Source organism: Drosophila navojoa, chromosome 2, assembly GCF_054131105.1.
Source record: "Drosophila navojoa isolate 15081-1374.11 chromosome 2, UAZ_NAV_1.0, whole genome shotgun sequence".
Taxonomy (NCBI): domain Eukaryota; kingdom Metazoa; phylum Arthropoda; class Insecta; order Diptera; family Drosophilidae; genus Drosophila; species Drosophila navojoa.
In genome coordinates, this window is record NC_142890.1 from 9477336 (window position 1) to 9500095 (window position 22760).

A 22760-nucleotide genomic window follows, 5' to 3' on the forward strand; every position below is an offset into this window, starting at 1 on the left:
AAGCTAAAAGGCTTATGGGCTTATTTATATAGATACATTGTTAACTGGCTGGAAAGCGCTTTTCGTAGCTTTCCCTCAGAGACTCTGCTGCTGAAGGTCGTTTTGTCGCTGCGTGACGAATGTTGAGTGATATTATTTCATAGAACGATTTGATCTGCTGCCCAGTATGACACCAAATTTGAGAAGCAAATAAAAGGAAGCAGTGTTTGAGCTAGAATTTGCGAACTTTTTGAATTGTTTGCGAAATTATTTGCCAAATCAATTTAATGGCTGATAGAAAAGTAAACCAATGCCCACTGGGGGTCGTTTACTTAGGATTATTTGACTAGAAGATACCCTGTGAGAGTCAAGAGACTCCTTTCGTATAGATAATATATTATATAATCAGGGCGTAGATAAGGCCCAATTAACATTTTATATGACGCAACTGTTCTTTACATTAGTTTGGCCATTTATTATAAAAAGACATTATCTCTAACGATCTCTTGAAATTTGCATCTGTTGCAGCTTCGGCAAGTTAGTGTTTGAGATTTTCGCATAGCTGACACTTACGCCTATTCGGATGGCCTATTAGGTGTGCAAAGCTCATAAAAGAAAATGTCAAATTAGTTTAGAGCATGGTGATTAACGGTAATTTAGCAGGCTGCACAGCCAATTAGCAGCCTACCGCCACTTGAGATAGTTAAGATTGCGAAATGCTGTCGATGACGCTGCTGCTGGAGATGGAGATAAAGATGACGATGACGATGGCGATGGCGATGGCGATGACTGCGCTGCATTGCAAATGAGAGCTAAGCACGGGTTAGGGTGCAGGTGAGTGTGTGTGAGTGTGCGTGTGCGTGTGTATGCTAACAATACAGGTAAATTTGTGGCTAAGCTTATCTTCAATTTGCTAACGAACAGTTGCCAAAAAATCAGCTTTCGAGATTGGAGATTAAAACGATTGTGCAACTGGGCGATTGGCGAAAAGCACGCAACGTGCCAATGCCTGATAATCAAAGATTTTCATGAGCTCCGTCCATGTGGCAGTCGCGGCAGCAACACCAATTGAAACATTAGCGTTATTGTTGGCCAAAAACATTTGCGTTGACCCATTTTCAAAGTGCACGCGAGCCAAAGGCAGCGACCCGATCCGAGCCGAGTCGAGCCCAGGCGACGGCCACGGCAGCGGCACCGGCAACGGCGGCTGTGGCGGCTCTTCAGTTCACGATAGCACCGACAAGTGTTTGTGTTTGGGTTGTGGGTCTTAGACCCGGTCAGTGGCAGCAGCACTAACAACAACAACAACAACAACAACAGCAACAACAATGACTGCTATTGGAACTGGCCGTTCAAGTGGCGCTTAGGCGATTTTTTGTTGGCTGCTTTCGGGTTCGTTTTGTATGTCAATTGGTGGCGTTGAATTTAGCCGCAGGCGTAGTCCAATAGTCCAATGGTCCAATGGTTCCATGGTCCACTGGTCGATTGGTCCATTGGTCCATTGGTCCCAGGTCTTCCTGGCCAAAATGAGGCAATTTAAATGTGCATAAGTCTTAACGCCAAATTCAATTAACATCGCATCCAGAGTCGCAGAGGCAGAGCAATTGTTGTCATCTCGGCAATTTGGACACCCAGTGACTCACGCTTTTGCCGTTTTTTCCCCCCGCAGAGTACTCGATTTTGCGCACACACAATTTCAATCATTAATTATTTGCCGCATCGCGGATGTGGCATTGGATTTGGGCACTGTCAGCTAGATAGAACCTTTGCACATAGCCGGCAATTAGAGGTAGAGTTTAGCTATAGAGTTGCGCTTTATGAATGAATCAATGAATCAGTTGATAATGCCTGGCGCGGCGCATCTGCTATTTATAGATATGATTCTATAGACCCAAGTGCGGATATGTGAGTATGTGAAGCGTTTACTCGTTATCTAAAGTGCACACAGTGTGCATACCCTGTAGCCGACGTCAACTGTCTCAAGTGCTTGTTGCTTGTTGGTGAATGAGATCAGCTACTGAAGTGAGTCTTGTTGTGAGCAACAGTTCTGTAGAAAATTGGAAATTATTACTATATGTATTAAATATACATTAAATTAGCTAGATAATGCCTTTGTCATAATTATATTGAGTAATTCCTATTTGTTCCACGAAACTTTGGTTTGCCTTTTCCTAGAGTATCTCTCAGTCGATCATTTCAGCATACCTTTCATCTTCTTGCCTGTTTTGCATTTAGATAATTACACATAACTATGGGCCGCAATGCGTCCTGCACTTGGCTAATACTTCCGCCACAATGTGGCAGCGGGCAACAGGCAACAGGCAACGAGGCATGCGGCATGTTGCTGGCAACATGTTGGCAACCTGTGCAGCAACATTTAAGCTGTTGCTCTGGCTATTTTTAGCCGCATGTTGCATTTATTAAAATGAAAGATTATGCAGTTAGCTGTCTCGCTCGCCCTCTCCCTCTCTCTGTCTCTCTGTCTCTGGCTCTAGCTTTAACGTTTATGCATAATTTATTTTATTTTTATATTTACATTTATTCGTTTATTTATTTGTATTTATTTATTTCTGTTGTCGTTTTAATGTTTTCTTTTTTTTTTATTCGTCGAGTTGCGTTGCTCACAGCGTGCAGCGTGCAGCGTGCGGCTGCATTACATCATATTGGCTGGCTGGCGGCCCGGCTCTGATGCAATGCGCTGAAAACGAGTCTTACCGGCTTGCAACGGGCGCAGTTACAATTCGATATGCGAGCGCCACAATTTAAATCCTCAGTGTCAATGTCGCACATTGCCACGGCCACGGCAAATCCTCGGCGACGAGGCGACGACCCCGGCTAACTGCACTTTAAGTATAAAACTTAAGTCGAAGCTGCAGTTGCGGCTGAAGCTGAAGTTGAATCTGAAGTTTTGGCTGCGTGCATGTAATTTAAGCGGCCTGCCTAGGAATGTCATTTGCCAGTTGATAAGATGGAGTTGTTGCCATTGCCATTGCCATTGCCATTGCTATTGCCATTGCAGTTGTTGGTTGCCACATAAATTCATTAGAAACCTTGCCCCGCCGTGGCATATCTGATAACCGTGTGCTCAACGCAGCGCCTGTGCCACTGCGCGACAGCAACAAGCTGCTGTAGCCACCATTTGATATATGGCCTCTATTTCCTGTTTATGCTGATGAGCTCTGCTGGCCAATTGCTGGGATCCCAGGCGAGCCAATGGGAAAAGTATTGTTCGTATAAAATGAATTGCATACGCATATGACTCAAATGACCCAAATTGCATTACAAACACACATACACATATACACATACGCACACACACACACACACACACACACACACAGCAACTGCAAGTAACTCATAATGTTGTTATTTGAATTTGGCAAATATCAACAAGATGAAGAACAACAACGACAGCAACAACAACAACAACAACAACAGCTAGTATAGAAGAAGCAGAACCTGTTTGTTATTAAGTTTAGCACATATAAACAGAGTGCCCCAAGGAGGGACGCCGACATTTTTGGTTAGCCTCAATAAAAATGTTGTAAATTCCTAGAAGAAATGATTAATAAAAATGCACGCAAATACGCACATACCCTGTAAAGTAGAACAGGGTAGTTCTGCATCAATAGATAACATGAAAAATGATTAGAAATTGATAAAAAAATTTGCCAGTTCAGGCGGCCAATTCAAGAGTTGAATATGAATTATTATAGACTACAGTCATATCTTTACTTCAATTTGCAGGGTATCTCATGGCTTGGCAGCTGTCTAATTAGTTGTTGTTTGGTGTAAGCTGCACCCACTTGAAAGCTGTAAAAAAAGGCGCAAATGTTTTGGAATTTCATGTGGCGACATCTTGAACTTACCACTTGTTGTTGTAGTTGTTGTTGTTATTTGTCTGCAGTGAGAGTCGCTTGTTTGCCAGCCTCGTGTTTGTTAGAGAAATCGATTAGAACTAAAAACAACAGCAACAGCAACAACTACAACAACAACAACTGCAGCAGCAGCAGCAGCAGCTGCATCAGCATTAACAAGAACAACACAAAGCCAACGATTGTATTTGGCTGCAGCAGAAACCAGAAACTAAGCAACTAAGCGACTTGCAACGTGCTGCATGCAACCTGCAGCGCATGCGCATTTATGCCAGTTTCTGCCAAGTCATCATCAACGCCAGGCCAGCACTTTGATGAGCTGCGTGCTCAGCGCTGCGTAAAGGTGTCAATTTTAGCACACAGATGCCATTCGAGCCGGCTGCTTTCTACGTGGCGGCCACTGCAGCATCGATTCTGCATGTGGCAAAGACATTTGCCTAATTAGCGGTGGCAAGAATCAGCAATACAGTCGACACAGCACAGCACCATAAAGCACACACACACATGTACACATTCTGTGCTATGTTTGCACATCAATCAAGTGAAATCAAATTGCTAAACATTTTGAATATTATTAAAATTCGTATTTTGTTTTTCTTTTGTTCGCCTTTGTATTTTGGCAATGATTGAAAGCTATTGTTAAAGGGTAGATGAGAAGCGCAGAGAACGTCAGCAAAAATTTAATTGCATGGCTCTTCACACACTGAGGACGCATAGTTCGATGCTGAAGATTCTGTAGATGGAACGACTCTAGAATGCGTCGTATTCAATCTTGTTAGCAGTTATGCAAATTGCAAGCAAACAAGTCGTAATAAACATTATGCGCTGTTTGGTTTATTATAGTATTTGAACAAATTAATTGTTGGCGCATAGAACGGGTTTTGGACAAAAAATAATAATAATTGCGCATGCATAGAATTTCCGTACATGCCCAACCCTCACACACACATACACACATACGTACGCACACACTAATTCAATAAACAAAATCTTCAGCTCGAATAAACAATGAAAGAGGCACAAGCAAACCCTTTCACCGATTGACTTTCTTATAGGCATTAGAATAAGAATGAATGCCGCGACTAAGGAATGAAAGTGAAGTGAAAGCCATTTGCATATCTTCTTGTATATATACACACACACATACATAAATACATACGAATGTCTGCATAATATATCAAAAAGCTTAGGGTTTGATGACTCCGGTTCCTCAGTTGGCCGTTTGCCAAAAGTAAAAGAGAGTAAACGAAATGAAAAGCTGACGCATCGTAAACGCAAATTTAACGCCCAACAATTTGCAAGCCTTAAAATATATATATGTATATATTGTTTTTTAATTTTTCCACATATTTTTTATGCAGCGAAAGTTCAAATGAAAATTGCAGCGGAAAAACTTAAAAAAAAAGTTCATTCGTTCGCTCGTATTCTAAAAATCATATGCGGGCAGTCTATAGCGCTGTGAAACAGAAAGTAAATCGTAATTCGGAGAAAGTTTTTTTCTTTTTTAGTTTTGGCCAATGTTACGACCATCATTTGCTTATGCCGTAACTTTTGGGCCAGGTGCCAGACGGAATTCTTGTACCAAAAATGTAGCCCATTAATCATGTATCAGAATAATAAAACATGCTAATGATGCGCTAGGCCGAGCTGTAACTAAAAGCCAATGCGAATCTGGAGCCTGTTATCAAGTTACTAAGAACGTGAGAAGCGCTCGCAGCTCTAGCCGAGGAGCATTGAACCTCGGCCTGGGCGACAATACAAGAACAAGGAAGTGCCCAAAGAATTTGTTGAAGATGAATAAAAGAACAAATGGATTCGAAAACCTTGAACCCGCCGTGTCGGCCGGGTACGACTGGCTACGGCTGGCGCTGGTTTTTTCTTTTCTATTTCTAAATTTGTTTTTCTTTTTTCGGCCAGGTAGATATAATGTTGTGGCAAATTTGTTGGTCAGCCTTCACTTCATTACTGTTATAAAGCTTTGGCTGTGTCTTCGTTTTGCGAATGAAAGTGCTGCAGCCGTGGCCAGAAACGCTTGGGCCATTTCGGTTGATCATTTGGTTTTACTTTCTAAATTGGCATTTGCTACACATGAGCAGAAATAATCACAGCCAGAGATGAACTCGCTTGAACTTCCGTCAAGTGTTAAGAAACTTTGTATGCCCAGAGATGTCATGTTGCCCAGAAAGGTGAATCACACTTTCTCCCCGGGCAGTAAATATGTTGCCTGCCTTGTTGCATGAATTATATGTCGCGATCAGAACCTGCAGCAGGCAGCAGGCAGCAACAGGCAGCAGCAACAACAGGCAACAACAGGCAACAGCAACTAACAACTGGCAGCAACTGGTAAACTGGAGGCCGGCGTCAATAATCAAGATAAATGTCGGCCAGCTCATGGGTGCGTTGCAAAAAGCCCCAAGAACGCGATCTTGATGATGACTAATGGTACTGTTCTTAGCCTTAGTCAGCTGGTGCCAGAGCTTATCGGACTAGGGCTGCACTAAAGAGAAAGATTTGTCTGTCACGGTGATCTGCAATTTGGTGATTTAACATTTTACAGCAATCCAAAACAGTGTATACATTCTGAATATTAAGTGCTTCATATATATTAGCCAAAGCCACTTGTGTAGATCTTCCACGGATAGCCGAAGATGGCCGAGTAAGAGCAGCCCAGAGACATCGATCACCCGATAAACTGAGAGATAAGAAACACAGAGACTTGTTATAAATATAGTACGCAAAGTGCCATTTATAAATCTAATCTGATGTGTGTAGAATGATTTGTTGAGCCAAGCGAATCGCTCAAGAAGAGCGAATCTTAAGGCATTATTTATGTTTGAAAGTTGATCATTTTTAAGGAGAGAAACTTAATGTGCCAGAAATTACAATACTATGATGCATGTGTATGCTATATATACATATCGATCACCGAGCTTAGCTCAACTTTGGCAAAGCCACAAACTATAAATCGAAGCTTAAACTTAATTATTTTTAGTTAGAGAAACTCGGACTGTGCGATCTTTAATTATTATGCCACAGTATGGGGTAGCCAGTGATAAATTATATTATCGGCTCTATATCGGGCATCAATAAGTGATCACTGATCTGATTTGATCAGACTTGGACTGAAATTTGCATATGAAATCATGAATATTTATTACATTTAGCACCCATTTAACAGTTCTTGGGTGAGAAAAGTATTTCAGACTCGGAATGATTTAATAAAACATAAACAGAATTATAAATGAAGCTGTATACAGATATTTTTATATATACTGCGTAACCTTCTGACGTCTGCTCCACTTTCAGCCCCTTTCTCCAGTCGAAATTCGAGTTGAAATTTAATTTGGCTTGAGTTTTGTCCGTGATTTTCTATTATCTTTCGTCAGTCTGTCAGTGAAATGGCTGACATTCGTTTATTTTCGGTTTAGTTTGGAGTCTAGTTTGAGTGGAGCGTTATCTTTATTGTTTTAATTAGACGCTGTGCTCGGAGTGAGCTGGCCGGCGTTTTTTATTTATAGAACTGGCCAACTATCTGCACATCATTTAGCCGTCGCTTTGTGTCACTTAAGCGAGGAACTCATAAACAAACCCATATAGCATGCATGCGACTTATGCATTGGTGCATTGGTGCATCTGTATCTGGCGCGTGTATCTTTGTATCTAGGCAGCACAATGTAGCGCTGGGCTTGACATTGGGCAGCCTAATGGCTCCACATGTGCCGCGATCGACTTCGAGTTCGAGTTCGAGTCTGAATCGGAATCAGAGACTGAGCCATGATTTTGTCGTGCCCCATGTCGCACAAACCGTTTTCGTTTTCAATGCTGGCCCTAAAGGCGGTCACTCTAAGCTCTCCAGCCAGCCAAAAGGAGCGTCTGGAGGGGGCTGCGCGGCAGCCGTGGTAGTACTGGCACTGACTATGCATGGCATGCATTCAACACACGATACTTGGCATTCTTAGCAGGCCGCCATGGTAGTTGTTGTTGTTGTTGTTGTTGCTGATGGTGCTGCTGCTGCTGGCTGCCTGCGTGAGTTTGTGTCCAAAGTCTTTTGTTTTGCAGCCTTCTCTACTATCGATCGCGCATGATCATCATCATCGTCATGGCTGGACTCTGGCTGGATAATGCCAGGCATGCTATTTTTATTACATTATGCTGCAAAATAGTAACAACAAGGGACGCAACGTATTGCCACCACACCCGCCCCACCCACCTTGAGTGCCTCCATCATTGCGTTTCATGTGTTGTCAACGCTGGTTTTTGCATTGTTTTTCATGCGCAGTCCATTACATGATTTTATTATGTTCCTGGCATTCGCAGCGTCATGTAGAAAATGCGGCTGCGCTTTTGTTTTAGTGGTTGTCACTTTTTGTTTGGCTTGCGGCAAGAGTGGCAACAAAGTCCCAGTGTAGGCAAGCAGCAACTCCCAAGACTCAGTCCAAAGATCGGCGGCAGCACGCACGCTCTAATGAGCAAAAATCATTTAAGACGCTGCTATTTTTAGTTGGCATTTGCTATATATAGACGCAACCAGTGCGGGGCTGCAACCCGAGGCCATGGCCGAGCCCGATGCGGCGGCTTTATTGGGCTTCCAACTGGCAGCAGCCGAGAAGGCGAGCAGGCGAACTGGCTAACTGGCAGACTGGTTCTATCTATGCGGTTGCTGCGGGCACGGGTAATGCGATCTAATGCATGCAGGAATTTTTCAATTCTGCATCGCCGAAATGCAGCAGCAGCAGCAGCGACAGACTCTGAGCATAGCACATGGAGTTCATTAAACAGACTATCGGTCAAGTACCTAAGAGACGGCGTCTGTCTTGGCTAATTGCGCGTGCGCAGCCAACGGAAGCGACGCCAGCCAACCAGGCACAGTTCGACTTCAGCTCTAGCCCCAGCACCAGCTCCAGCTCCAGCTTCAGCTTCAGCAACAGCAACAGCTCCAGAGCGAGGCCCGAATCCCAGCGTAAATGCGGACATTGTGTTTAAGCAGCTGTGGCGGCCACTTCTCTCATGCTAATTAAAGCGAATTGGGCAAAGGCACAAGTGAAGCGGAGTGACGTGTGGCGAAAGAGACCAAAGAACGGTTCTTAAATCCTAAATCGTTGCAGACAACAGCAACAGCAACAGCAACAGCAACAGCAACATGTTAATTTCGACTTGTGCCGCCGTATTTCGTGGAAGAGTTAAGAGCACGAAAGTATGAATTACAACTGATGCGCAAAATTGAAGAACCGCCAAACGGGGCAACGGACGAACGACAGAGAGAGAGAGAGAGAGAGAGCAGAGGAGCGAGCAAGCGAGTAAACAAAAGGGAACCGTTTCATGGAGCACTTGGTGACTTACTCTGGAGCCGCAAGTCGTTGCACTTTCGCGTCTCTGCCAAAAATCGCGCTGCAGCTGAGATGGGACTGGCCCGATAAAGCTAATGATGGCGACGCCAGTGGGCCTTCTTAGTCAGCCAAGCGCAGAGCCGTTGTCGCTGTGGACACTTGGCGAGTGGATGCTAAAAGGCATATGCTGCCTCCTCAATATTGCGCGCTTCTGATGAACTGCTATTGAAGCTACAAATTACGGTTATGCATACATTATATATAAACACACACACACACACACACACACACACAATCACGCTCGCTCTCACACACATTCTATTTGCTGAATGAGGCGTGGCAATGCAAATATCAAGCGTTAAATTAAAATTTCAAAGCTGCACCAAAGCAAACAGTGCAATGATAACAGAGCCGACGCGAAGCTGTCCCAGTTGATAAAGACTCGACGATGCTGCCAAATGCTGTTCAGACAGTGGGCGGGCCACTGGGCGGTGGGCGGGCATAGTGTGGCGATGCTTAATGCAGTGCAACGTTAAATGCTTTTACCAAGGATTTGATGCCCAAATCCAAGGCAGTCGAGCAGCCGAGCAGCCCAGACAAGCCAGACAACAACAATGCCATGAAAAACGATTCAGTTCGAGCAGCAGCTGGAAGCTGGAAGTGGGAAGGGGAGGGGGGAGGGGGGTAGCAAGCCAGTCAAGACGGGGCTGCCTTTGCAGACAGTTGGCGACTCTTGTGCGACAGTGAAATTGATGATGTGCTGCTCCTCCTACTACGACTCCTGCTACTGCTGCTGCTGCTCCTGCTGGCGGCGTTAGCTGCCACTTTTGTAGTTTTTGCTGCTTTCACTTTTTTGTTGTTTTTTTTTTTTTTTTTGGCATGTCTGTGCAGTTGTTGTTGCTTGTGCTTCAGGATTTTTAGCCAGACACGCAAAAACGTTCCCTTCATTGTCAGGTTTTGTTGTCGTTGTCGTTGTTGTTTTTGGGGTAGCAAGGCGCCAGAGCGTGCTGAAGCCGTGTCTGCTCTGCCTCTCAGCTCTCTGTTTGCATAGCCTTAGTGCTGGTTGCACTTGATCCCCCAAAGTGAAATTAGGAAAAGTTTCAATTAAAAAGCATTTAAGTAATCCACAGTTAATGCCAATGCAAAAAAGCTTTCGCCAGGCGGAGCATTTAGGGGTGGATGTGCAGCTGACCCGCACGCCCTCTTAGCAGGGTGTATGTGTGTGTGTGTGTGTGTGTGTGTATGCGTCTGTATTGGTAGTGTGCCATTTTGCTGGCTATATTTTTTATTTTATTTATTTTCTTTTTTTTGTTTGCTTGCTCACAATTTTTAGCGGGTCACTGCAATTTGCTGGGAATCTGCTAATGAAGCGCGCTCTATGGCGATGATGAAGTTGTCTGTTGACAGCCTCGCTATCAAGTTAATTGAATTGTTAATTGGCTGGCATTCAGTTGGGCTAATTGACGTTTGTTTAGCTACGAATTAAGTAAACGTGATTGAACTTCAAGTAGTTTATCTTATTTAAATATGTATGCCATTAGAAATGCTTATGTCAAATACTATTTGCACATTTTTCTTGTTGTTGTTTATTTAATGAGTCAGTTTCAGTATTCGGGGAGAAATTTTTTAGTATCTCGGAAAGTATTTATTCTCTTAAAATGAGTTAACTTACTGCTTAGAGATGGGAGAGCAACTTGAGAGGCCTGAAGCAGTTTAAGCACTTTATATATTATACTTAGGATTACATACATGTAATAAATTGAATACTAAGAATCGCTGCTTTACTTATAATAATATTTGTATTTTCAATTTGAATTCGTTTTATATATTTTTAATGTCAATATATATATATATTTACTTTATATAGTAAAAAATGATTCTTTAAGCTGAAGAATGTATAAATTATTCTCTCCTTTGACATTCCCGATTTAAACAAACAATAAACAATTGCAGAATCTAGCCCCAATCCATCTATGTATATGGCTTTAAGCTGAAATAAGTTAGGATTTAATTTATGTACACACACCTTTATTTATTTAATTTTTTTTTTATCCAGAACTTTACTTATTATATTTGAGGCATTTCTGTTCTTGGCATTAACTGTATATGATCCTGGGGCAATTTCCTCACATGTCTCTAGATAAAGCATCTAATTCTATAGAAATTTTGTGGCAAGCGGCGTGGCTCTTGCCCTTTTCCACACCATGGCTAAGCAACTGCTCGAGGGTAATTGAAAACGCACGCATTCATTTCTCTTCCCATATCAAAGAAGTGGAAAGAAAAACACTTTTCGCAGTCGAGCTGCAAAAAATTGAAAACCAAAACAGCCAACGAAAATGAATGCCAGCCATGGCAAGAGGCGTACATGGGCAAGTGCAACTGCTGCAACATGAGCAAGTGCAACACAGGCGCATTAGAAATGCAACAAATCACAGCGGATGGCAAAGCGTTAGCCGCAGTCGAGCGTGGCTGGGGCACGGGCGGGCGCGGGCGGGCCCAAGAGGCAGCGGCACAGGAAAGAACCAGAATCGGCCAGAGAGCTGCAGACATATGAGTACGCACTTTGGGTGCAACCAACAACAAGCCGCAACAGCAACAGCAACAACAACAATGAGAACAAGCAGCAGCAATCACAAATAAACGAGGGAGACTGCAACAACGACGTCTGCATTGAGTTGCCCGGCAGCGTTTTTCCTTCCTGCAATAAGTCAGCGCTGTGGCGGCAACGGCGACGACGACGGTGGTGTCGGTGGTGCACCAGCACTGGCAGCACTGGCAGCAACGGCAAACAAAGCCACGCACACAAACTGCGCTACAAATTGTATCTAGTTACAATTTGCAAACTACAAACAGAGAGTCGCGTCGAGTTGGGGCGCGACGAGCCAAAGTCAAAGTCGCAGTCGCACGCAATGGGGCAAGGCTCGCTGCTGGCAGGACGCGGTGGCAGCGCGCTGCTGTGCGTGTTGAAGCGCAGTTTTTATTTGCTTGCCAGTTGTTGTTGTTGCTGTTGTTGCTCTTGTTGTTGTCGTTGTTGCTGTAACAGATGAAAGCATTTGAGAAGCTGAGCGCTTGAGTCGTTGAGTTGAGTTTGTTTCTATTGAAAGCATTTTGCCAGCGCACTGGCAACGCGTCGTATGCGCAATTTATACCACAGCAGGTAATTTGCAATGGCAGTTGTTAAGACTTCTTTCAGCCACCGTTCTGGCCAATTCCCCAAACAGCCTTGCCAAATTGGCCGCTGACTGACTGCCAGCTGCCAACTGACGTCCGCTGGTCAGCGGCAGCAAATCTAATGCGCTTGTTAACGCCAATTGCACAAGATGTTTGGTCGCTCGCAATTTGGCCAACGGTAGCATTTAATGTCCAATTCGTTATGCTGCGCCCAGTCGGCTGCAACTGGAATACGTATGTATGCCCCAGGCTGAAGTGGGAAATCAACTTGTCGCCGCTTGTGCGAACAAATTTCAATTAAAGTGCGCGCACCAAACTGGGTGCATCATAAGTCAACTTAAAGTTGAGGCCAAATTGTGCTAACAAAAGCTGTCACAGCCAGCCAGCCAGCCAGCCAGTCAGCGAGTGAGATGCACTCAAGCAGCAGACGGCAGATCCTGGCCACAGCCAAAAATTGTGTAATGGCCCGCTGGCGGAGTGTGGTGGAGTGTGCGGCTGGCTTTGAGGCGCGTCAGACTGTGAAACGTGAAAAAGCCAAAAATTTAAGCATTAAATGTAAGTTGCACAGGCGAACAGCCGAGCAGACGAGCAGAGCAAGTCGGGAATCGGAAGACAGGAGTCGGCAGGCGGGGCAGACACTGTGGCAGACAGCCTGGCGAGACAGACAGACAGACAGACAGGCAGGCAGATATGGAGTGACTGAGTGAGAGAGATACGAATAGAGACTGCAGATATGGTGGCTCGGCTTGGCCCAAAATGAAGCAGTTGAAAAATAGCCTCCAGTCATTTGGCGCGAAATTCAATTCCCGCCTGCGCTGACATGCGAATCTCTCTGTTTGTTTGCCCGCCACACCCACACTCACACCCACACCCAGAGCCATGGCCATGTCCTCATGCCTGACCCTGTTCCTGCCAGCCAAATACTTGGCTGGCTGCAGTCTTGATGATGATGTTGCTGATATCGTTACCATTTTGGATACCCCCACTCCCCCTACACACACGCACACGCACACACACACACACATATTCGCATCTGCGCTATGCTTTATGCGTAAATATGTACGGCAAACATGGCGTATGTGCAATCTGCGCTGTGTGCGTTCTGCGTATGCTGAAACGTGACTGTCGCGACGGGAGCTCAGCTGGCTGCTGTCCTACCAGCCCGCCCGCCCCCGCACACCCCGCTCAACACGCTGGGCCCTTTCGCAAATATTTATGCTTTACATTTCGTTCGGCACATTGTTTGAATTTATTTGTTGGCATTGTCGCTGTTGCGATTTTGTTTGCCAGCGCGATGATTATTGTTGCCCGGTGTTTTGCTCGCTGTTTGTTTGAGTTGCTTTCGGGTGCTGCCGTTGCGGCCAGACGTGCTCATACGGACTGAGTGCCGCCGCTGTTGCTCTCCCTGTGAATGGGCATTGTGGTTGGGGCCCACAATTTGCAACGGCTCTACGCGCTGGGACGAGCACCCAGGCCCAACTGACCTCTTTATTTATTGTTTCTATCAGCGCAGAACTTTTGCTGTAAAGCCACTTGTAAAGCGATAAACATAATGTGTGGCCAGGCATTGTCTGCTAGATGTTCGCTTAGTGTCTCTATTTGTATTTGTAAGTTTTTCTAGCACTACAAACTGGGAGATGGGAGATGTGAGTCTGATACTGGAGAGTATGGGAAGAAAGCTTCTAATGTCTATTCCTTTGAGTGTATTTAAAATGAGTATCTTATTATTTATAGAATATTTTTATAAAATATATTTTGTATATTTGTATATAATAATGCTTATTAAGGCATTTTAAAGGCATATTTAACTTAAACATTTATTTTTATATTTTACGCAGGTGTGTAGCGCATTCACTAGCTCACATGAGTGGAAAATATTTTATTATATTCAAAGTATATTTACTTTCTGCTCAGTTAACTCTTTTTTTTTTCGAGAATGTGTTCCATGTTGTTTGCCGAGTCCACAGCCCGGCGTTGACTTTGACATGAGAGTTTCAACGTAAATTGATTTGTTTTATTTAATGTTTCATTTGCCGAAATTTGCCACAGTAAATTTTTTGGGCTTGAGCGTAAATGCAAATTTAATCAACTGTACGAAATGTTCGGGGCAGGGAAAACATCCTGGCGTAGCGTTTGCAAATGCTCTTCGTTTATGCTAATTGCAATAATTATGCGCTGCTAACTTTTCACGGCAATTACGCAGGGATGCGGACCTGTAGTACTTATGCATGTCCAGCTGGGTATAAATAGACGTTTTGCGCAGTTGACAAGTGTTTGCATTAAATTAAAATTCATGCGCCTTGCAAGTGCTCAAGAGTTGCCGAAATAAGACAATGAGCTGCCTAAATAGCTGCTAATTGTTGTGCAAATAGACAGCTTAAATTAGCACATGAATAGCAAAATCTCAGCCAGTTAGGTGTTTAGTTAGGTGTATGAAAAAAAAAATTGTTTAAATCTATAAAAAGCAAAAAACGAAAAAAAAAAAAAAAAGAAAACGTGTTAAATTGTTTAACAATAGCTTTGAAATGTATACAAAACACTTTGGAGCGCTTTGGGTGGGTCGGAAAAGGAAAGGTTGCCAGCGAAATCAAATTTACATGCTCATAAAATTTATGGTCAGTGCCAAAACACGCGACAATCATTAATCATCAATCATCAATGGGAGACAGCCACGATTTACAGTTGCTTTTAATGCCAAACAATTGCGTTGGGCCCACAAACTTGACCCTGAAATGCAGCTCGACTCTAACTGTAATTATAATCCATGTCACATATAGAGATCGAGCTATATAGCAACTGTTATAACTGGTCATAAATATCTCGTATATGTTGCAATTTGCATGTGACCCTCACATTGCTGCCAGCAATTGTTGTAGTTGTTGTTGCTGTTGTTGCTGCAATTGTCGAACCTGCTGCTGCTGCTGTTGCCGTTGTTAGTGATCCTTTTGATGTTGCTGCTGTTGTTATTAATGCTGTTTTTGTTGCTATTGCCATTACAGTTGTTGTTGCTGCTGCTGTTGCTGTCACAGTTGTTGCTGCTGTTGCTACTGTTATTGCTGTTGGCATTGCTGTTGTTGTTGTTAGTTTTTTAACAATATATATAAGCTTTTGTTGCTGCTGTTGGTGATCCTGTTGTTGTTGTTGCTGCTGCTGGTGCTGCTGGTGGTGTTGCTGCTGCTGCTGTTAGCGATCCTGTTGATGTTGTCGTTGTTATTGTTATTATTGCCGCGGTTGCTGCTGATTGTATTGCTGTTACCATTACAGTTGTTGTTGCTACTGTTGCTGCTTTTGTTGCTACTGCTATTTTATATTTGCTATTGTTACGGCCAGTTGCATTGGTGCTAATCCTGTGGCTGTTGCTATGGCTGATGCAGCAGCTCTTGCTGATTTTATTGCTGTTGCTGCAATTTTTTATATACTTTTGGCATTTTACGCTGCCGTTGTTGTTGCTGTAGATGTTGATTTTGATTTTGCTGCTGTTACTACAACAACTGTTGCTTCTGCCGCCAATAATGTTGCTCGAAGTGTTGATGCTAGTACTCCTATTGCTACTGTTAACATTCCAGCCGTTGCTATTGCCGGCATATATAGTAGAGCTGATGTTGCTGCTGTCATTGCAGAGTGTGTTGCCTGTACGTGCCGCAGCGCGAACATCTGGATTATTATTTTTTTGGCATTATTATTTGGCAGTTTTGGGGCCTTAACACCTTGCTGTGGTATCTGGCTGCCTGCATCTGGCGAAAAAGAGTCAACGAGCCGTGTAAACAGCGTGAGAACTTTATTTAAGATTATCAAAAATTACTAACAAATTTTCACATTGTCTTCTTCTATATGATTATTTTTTTCTACTTTACTTTTTGCCAGCTTTCATCGCGGGCATCTTGATTTGATTCTCGATGCTTCACTGTGCGTTGCCTTTTCGTATTTATTCTGGCGATTTCCGCAGTTTGAGCTCTGATTGTTCTACTTGTCATCCCCCTCATGCCCAGCTGGCAAACAATAAAGCAAACTTATTACAACATCGGCGCAGGGGACGAGCAAAGGCAAACAGTCCAGCAAGCAAACAAACAAACAGAGTAACGGAGCTACAAATATGACGATGGAGAGTGTTTGACCCAGAGATGATCTGTAAATAGATATAGAGCGCAAATACTTTGTATTATTATTTATTGTTGTTGCATAATAATTTAATATTTTTGCAAAAATATTTGAATCGAATGAATACTAACTTGAGGATGTGTTGATTCTTTGATACACATATATGCATATTGGGTCAATCTGCTGCTGTCTGTTACATAAATTTGCACAAGTGTATATACCCCATGTGTGAAGAGGCCTGAATTGCCCACAGGGCATAAGAACTAAACAAACCTAAATACATGACTGCAATTATGTTGCTGTCCAGTTAGGAGCGTGTGCTCCAATTCCAAATAAATGTAAGTATCCCAAGTGTTGTTTTTTTTTTTTTTTGGTTGGGTATTTTTGGAAGAGAGAAAGTAGATGGATGCTGGGAAGGGTACGCTTATCGAGAGGCATCATCGCTTGTCGTTCTTTTATGAGTTACTCACTCCGACTAATTGGGTCAAGCACTGCCAACATATTTTCAAATCAAAGATGCTAATTTTCGTTGCTGCTGTTGCTGCTGTTGCGGCTGCTGCTGGCAGTTCTGAATGTTGCTGCTGTTGTAGATTTGAAGATTTATGCTTGGCCATAAACGCGCTGACTTCAGCTGGCCGTAAAAGAGGGCCTCTTTTAATTTGTTAAAGTACATCAAATGTTGGCCGTTAAAAGCTGATTTGCTGATCTAACTAATTTAATGCGCGGGGCGTGGTGCCATTTTAACAACATCTCATACATAATGCGAGTGCAATGGGCAGCAAAAGTTTTTGACAAATGCAAAGCAGGCACCAGTTTTACATAGTCAAAGCCAACATGATATATGGCCCTGCATATGCATGAGCATATGATGGTCTGAGCTACTGAGTGTGTGTGTGTGTGTGTGTCTACAACCGCCCTCAACTACAAAATCCTTAGACTCTCCATGCATATATCTCTATTTAGAGCCCACAAGGCGGCCAGCCATTCATTAAAAAACTGACTGGGCGCCTATTTTATATGCACTTCGCATTGCAGCGCTATTTTTTTTTTGTGTTTTTTGTTTGCTGTTGCTGTTGCTGTTGCTAATATTGTTGTCGTTATTGTGCGCTGCTTATCCGATCTGTTTTGCTAATTCGTGGCGCATTCGAGGCGCCAAAACAAAAGTTTGCCCCGTCGCCCCGAACGTGTTGAGAAATTTGCAAATGCTAGCGACTTCATGTCGTCTTAATGCCTGACTCTTTAGCCAGTGGAAAATCGCTTTTCCACAAACCATAACAAAGTGATTCATGAATAACAATTATATAGCTCGCCCGTCCATAACTGTTATTCTAACCGTACGCACGTCTTGGGGGAACATTCAAGAGCCTATTGGAATTATACGAGATTTGGATGACTTGAGGTTTGATTTACGGCCTTAATGGATTGCTCGAATGACTTTTTTAATTAGGCTTCTTCTCTTCGATAACATTTATTCATATTTAACTAACAGATGAATAATTGCCTTTGGCTTCATAATCTCCAAGTGGGGATAATAAATACGAAGCAGCCTGAACAGAAAACGTAAACAATTTTCTGTTCATTTTATAGCGATTATGGCATAGTTAAGGTTAGTTTTAAAATTCCACAGGAATTAGTTGGGTAGAAAAAATGAAACTGGATTTTTCCCAATTAGAATCGTTTCTTGGTCATTTGTAGCTTAATTGGATTTTCACATGGTGCTGCCAGTGGGTTAGAGAATGGCTCTCATATGGAATGCAGCCGGCGTAGGCCAGTTAGATGTTGTTGCGTGCCTTAGAGAAAGACCACGACGACCACGAGAATAGCCTTTTGTTATGCACGGGCTGTGGCGCTTGTCTGGGGCACATTAAAGGCGCATGAATGGCCTGGCAATAAATATTACAAAAAAATTTGCCTTTATGGCATGCTAAACGTGCTGTAACAACACCAGCAACAACATCAACAACAGCAACAACAATTGCAACACTAAGCCACCATAAGCCTATTATTTAATTTGCAGGGGGAGGGCACACAGTGGCTCCCAGTTTCGACGGTTTCCCGTGCAAATTAACTTTTCAAACGTCCGCAGAGTGGATAACTTTTCGCTGTTCGAGAAAGTGCACGAAAAGCTGCAGGCGACGCATTGATGCTGCCAAGGAAAATGTCGACGGAGTCGCTGATATGGACACACATTTACCCAGAGCATCATCAGTCATCACCCTCGCAGTTTATTTTTTTGTTGTATTTCGAGGGTTGCAAAGCGGCAACTGTGCTGGAGATACTTTTTGGGCAAATCAGCAGCAAGAAGAACAGATAGATAGTACAGCAATTCGTTACGGTCAGCTACAGATAGATATAAAGTCTATATATACATACCATATATATGTAGATACTAGCTGTCTACATACATATATACACATCGCATGCCCCCAGACTTTGCCACTTGGCAACAGCATAAAACATTGATGACTGCCTTGTTGTTATTGTTCCCGTTCCACGAATTCTCGATTCTCTATTCTCGTTGTCGTTGTCGTTGGCAACTTCTCTTATGCGAAAAGTTGAGAATTTTCACAAAAATCAATTTAGCAAGCTACACTTTCATGTTAAATCAATTGAACTCAGGCGTGCGTCGACTGTCCGTGTCATTGGCAGCGACAGAGCGAGAGAGAGAGAGAGACAGAGAGAGAGAGAGAGAGAGAGTGAGAGACACAAAGAGAGCTACAGAGGGAGGGCATTACCTGACAGATACCGTTAGTAGCATATAGCTGGCCCATTGCCGTACCCCATAGTTTATCTCACTAACAAGGCTAATTGGTCATGATGCTTGATGCCTGCTCTTGGCCGGCGCGACTCGAAGCGCTCATTGCCTGACATTGCCACACGCCACAGTCGCTACCACACAAACGCTTCGCTATCTGCTCGTGCTCTCCCCGCCCAGCACATCTCCGGCACATCCTCCTGTTCGTTCACGTCCGTTTTCCACGTCCACCCACCGACGACACGCGGTGACACCTGTCACATCACACAATGAAAATCACTCGAGCTACGAGTGGCATTGCCTGCGAAATATTGTCGCTTGGCATTTTACAGTGAAGCTCGGACGAATGTAGTTGGCTATTTATTTGGCTGGTCAGGCGCTTGTCTGGTTAGTTGGCCAGTTGGTTGCGATGGATGGCCATGAGAGTGCTTTACAGTTGGCGATGATGATGATGTTGATACTGATACTGATGATGATGATGATGATGATGATGATGACCATACAGGGACAGGCAGTGTGCAAAATTTGAGTATTCAATCAGATGGATAACTGTGCAAGTGATTTCGCTTCTCTTCAAATGGTTAATAAAACACACAAACAAACACACACACACACACACGCACACATACAGAGAGTAGTTGTTAGCAATTGTAAATTTTTGTTAGCCTTAAATTAACTGTTAGCTCGTATGCCACTTTATCGATGGAAAGCAACGCTATAAACGTTGTGCACTAACACTTCGTCAACACTAAGGATAGTCCCATTTAAACCTGAAGAACTTAAATTCGTCTCTCATCTGGGCAGCTGCATGTGCTTTAAATTGAATTGCCATTTCGTGAGACTATAAAGTCTAGAGTTGGAAAATACTTCAACTAGGACAAAAGGTTAAATTAAAGTAAGAAAATCAAGGTAAGAAAATGAGAAGAGAATGAGATTCACATAGGAACTAAAACCCATGTACATACAGATATTTATTTTGTTCTATATGTATATTTGATAAGCTCGCTTCCTTGTGCTGGTAACGTAATTTAAGATTTCTAGCATGCAGAACAAAATTGCATTCAATTGAACACCTTGTGGCAATTCGTTATTGCCAACTAGTTTATCAATCGGCCAAGTTCGAAGTGCTCTCCTCAGCTGTTGAGTGCTTTTCTTACTTTGGATTGCACTCAACAATTGGACCCTGTTTCAGCGGCAGCAATCGCAGCAGCTCAATTCAACAGAAAAGAATTGAACAGAACAGAAATGATAAAAAAATAACACACACACACACAAACGCACGCTTTACAAATGCACTAAGCCAACAATGCATAAACCACCCAACCACTACTCGGCTGACCCGCGTCCTGCTGCTGCTGTTGCTGTTGCTGTTGCTGCTGTTGCTGTTGCTGATGTCGTTCATTCAGTGCCCTCTTTGCATGTCCGGCATTTCGCACCAATTGTTGCCATTAAATTTGCACGTATAAAGCGAAAATGCCAAAAAAATATTGCCAGCGACAACGAGACCAGAAGAACACACACAGAACAGACACACAACGACACACACACACACACACATACACACCCACTGTACACACAATACAAAAACGACAAGCGACAAATGCCGGCAACACGTAGCCGGCAATCACTAGACTTTTGGCATTGGACTGAGATGCTGGACTGTGTGTGGGTGTGTGTATGTGTATGTGTGTTTGTGTGTGTGTGTGAGTGTGTGTCTCGGCTGGCAGACTGGGAGCGGGTGGCTAAATTCATTTTATTTGAATTTCTTTATGTTAGACTGCGACAAATTTCACGCTCAAATGTTTGACGCGCGCCGGCGCAATGCGGCTGCAGCCTCCACCGCACGGACGAGCGAAAGGACCAAAGAGCAGCAGACCAGCTAACGGGCCAACGGGCCAGCGGGCCAAAGGATGCCGGCAAAGCGGAAATGTTCAGTTCATTAGCGAAGCGTGCGCGTCGTGCAACGAACGTGCTTTTCTTGTGGCCGGAGCTCAATTCTATGTAGTTGTAAGTCGCGTACTCTGTGGCAAGTTGCTTTGTTCCTGCCACGCCGTCGCCAAGCTAACGGGCAGCCGGTGTGAGGTGTGGAGCGCGCGCGCGCGACTTCTTCGTTTCATGTATGAATGTGAGAGTGTATGCGTGTGTGTGCATGTGTGTGTGAGTGTGTGTGGTCGGACAAAGTCAAAGCCAACTAGACAAGTGCAAAAACCCGGCAAAATTGCCAACTTCAAGCGTAATTAAATAATTAATTAAATCAAACAAAAGGCGGCTAAAAGAATTTCGCAAACAATTAAGCAGAATCCGCGTGGTATATAAAAAAAAATAATGAAAAAATACAAAGCTGGACCGCCTGGCTGCCTGGCAGTTGCCTGGTATTTTGCCCGTCTGTCCGTCCGCTCGTCTGGCAGTTTAGGCTGTTTACTAGCAATAAGAAAGGTCAATAATCAGCCTCAGGCCACAAACAATAGTACACCCCAAAAAGTGCTGGCCAAGACGTGGGCTTTAGAACCGGTTGCTCTTCTCCAACCACATTTGTCGTCCAGTGCGTGCGCTGCCCGTGTCCAAATCAGCCAGCAAAGAGTGCTGCTTAATTAGAAACGGCGCTGGCCAACACCTGTACAAGAAGAGGCAAATTATAAGCACACATACATACATACACTTATTCATATATGTATGCATGTATGTATATGTGTGTACATTTGTAGTCTGCAGCAGGTCGAGGCAAAAACCGCAAAGCGCCGCTTGATGGCCAACTGACTGACTGACTTAAGAATCTGCAGCCAGTGCCAGAGCGCAGCATCAGCTCAGCATCAGCATCAGCATCAGCATACCATCATCATCATCTCCATATCAATCAACATCATCATGAGTAGCAGCAGCCGCAGCAGTGCGAATTCTTCGTCTTGGCCATGGCCAAGAACTTGACGCCGCCGCCGCCGCCAACACGAGCGAGCATTGGCCAAAGAGCATCGCGAGAGCCGCAAGTTGTTGGCCAAAGTTACATGGTTGCGTCTCAGTCTCAGTCTCAGTCTCCATCTCAGTCTCGGTCTTCGTTTCGGTTTCAGTCTCGGTCTCGGTCTCAGTCTCGGCCTCAGTCTACGTCTCAGTCTCTGTCTCAGTCTCTGCCCGCAAAGCCGGCTTGCGCTCTCTGAGTCTCGACATCGCTGCCGCAGCGCTGTCGGCGTCGTGTCGGGGCTGCCAACTTGCTGGCGCTGCTTCTGCGAAATTTCTGTGCCTAAGCGTGGGGAATTCTTGCAATGCATTAATGCCAACCAGCACTTATTCATTGACCACAGCGTGCCAGCAGCGCCAACGCACAGTGGGCCCATGCGCTGAGTGCAACTCAAGGTTCTTAGAGCAGCGTTCAATTCGATTTATCAAATGAGTTTTATAAAAAACATAGATATACATATTATATATGCATAATTTTATTTTGCTTACTAATATAATCAAGTCTCAAGTCTTTCGTTTATCTATGTATATATATTATTTATGCAATCAATATTCTTTTTCAGTTTTTTATTTTATTTAGTTACATTTTCCCTTTGTTATTCA

At 43.8% G+C, this 22760-nt stretch overlaps 1 protein-coding gene across 3 annotated transcripts in view; it reads left to right on the top strand.

Annotated features, from left to right (window-relative positions):
- Positions 1–21122: 21122 nt before the first annotated feature.
- Positions 21123–22760, top strand: part of tnc (tenectin) — a 41657-nt gene continuing 40019 nt past the window's right edge. The window contains exon 1 of one of the 3 annotated variants that reach the window (XM_089265546.1): positions 21123–21212. The gene's annotated coding sequence lies outside the window, so the exon portion shown is untranslated. The other 2 variants (XM_089265548.1, XM_089265547.1) reach the window with 2 other exon arrangements.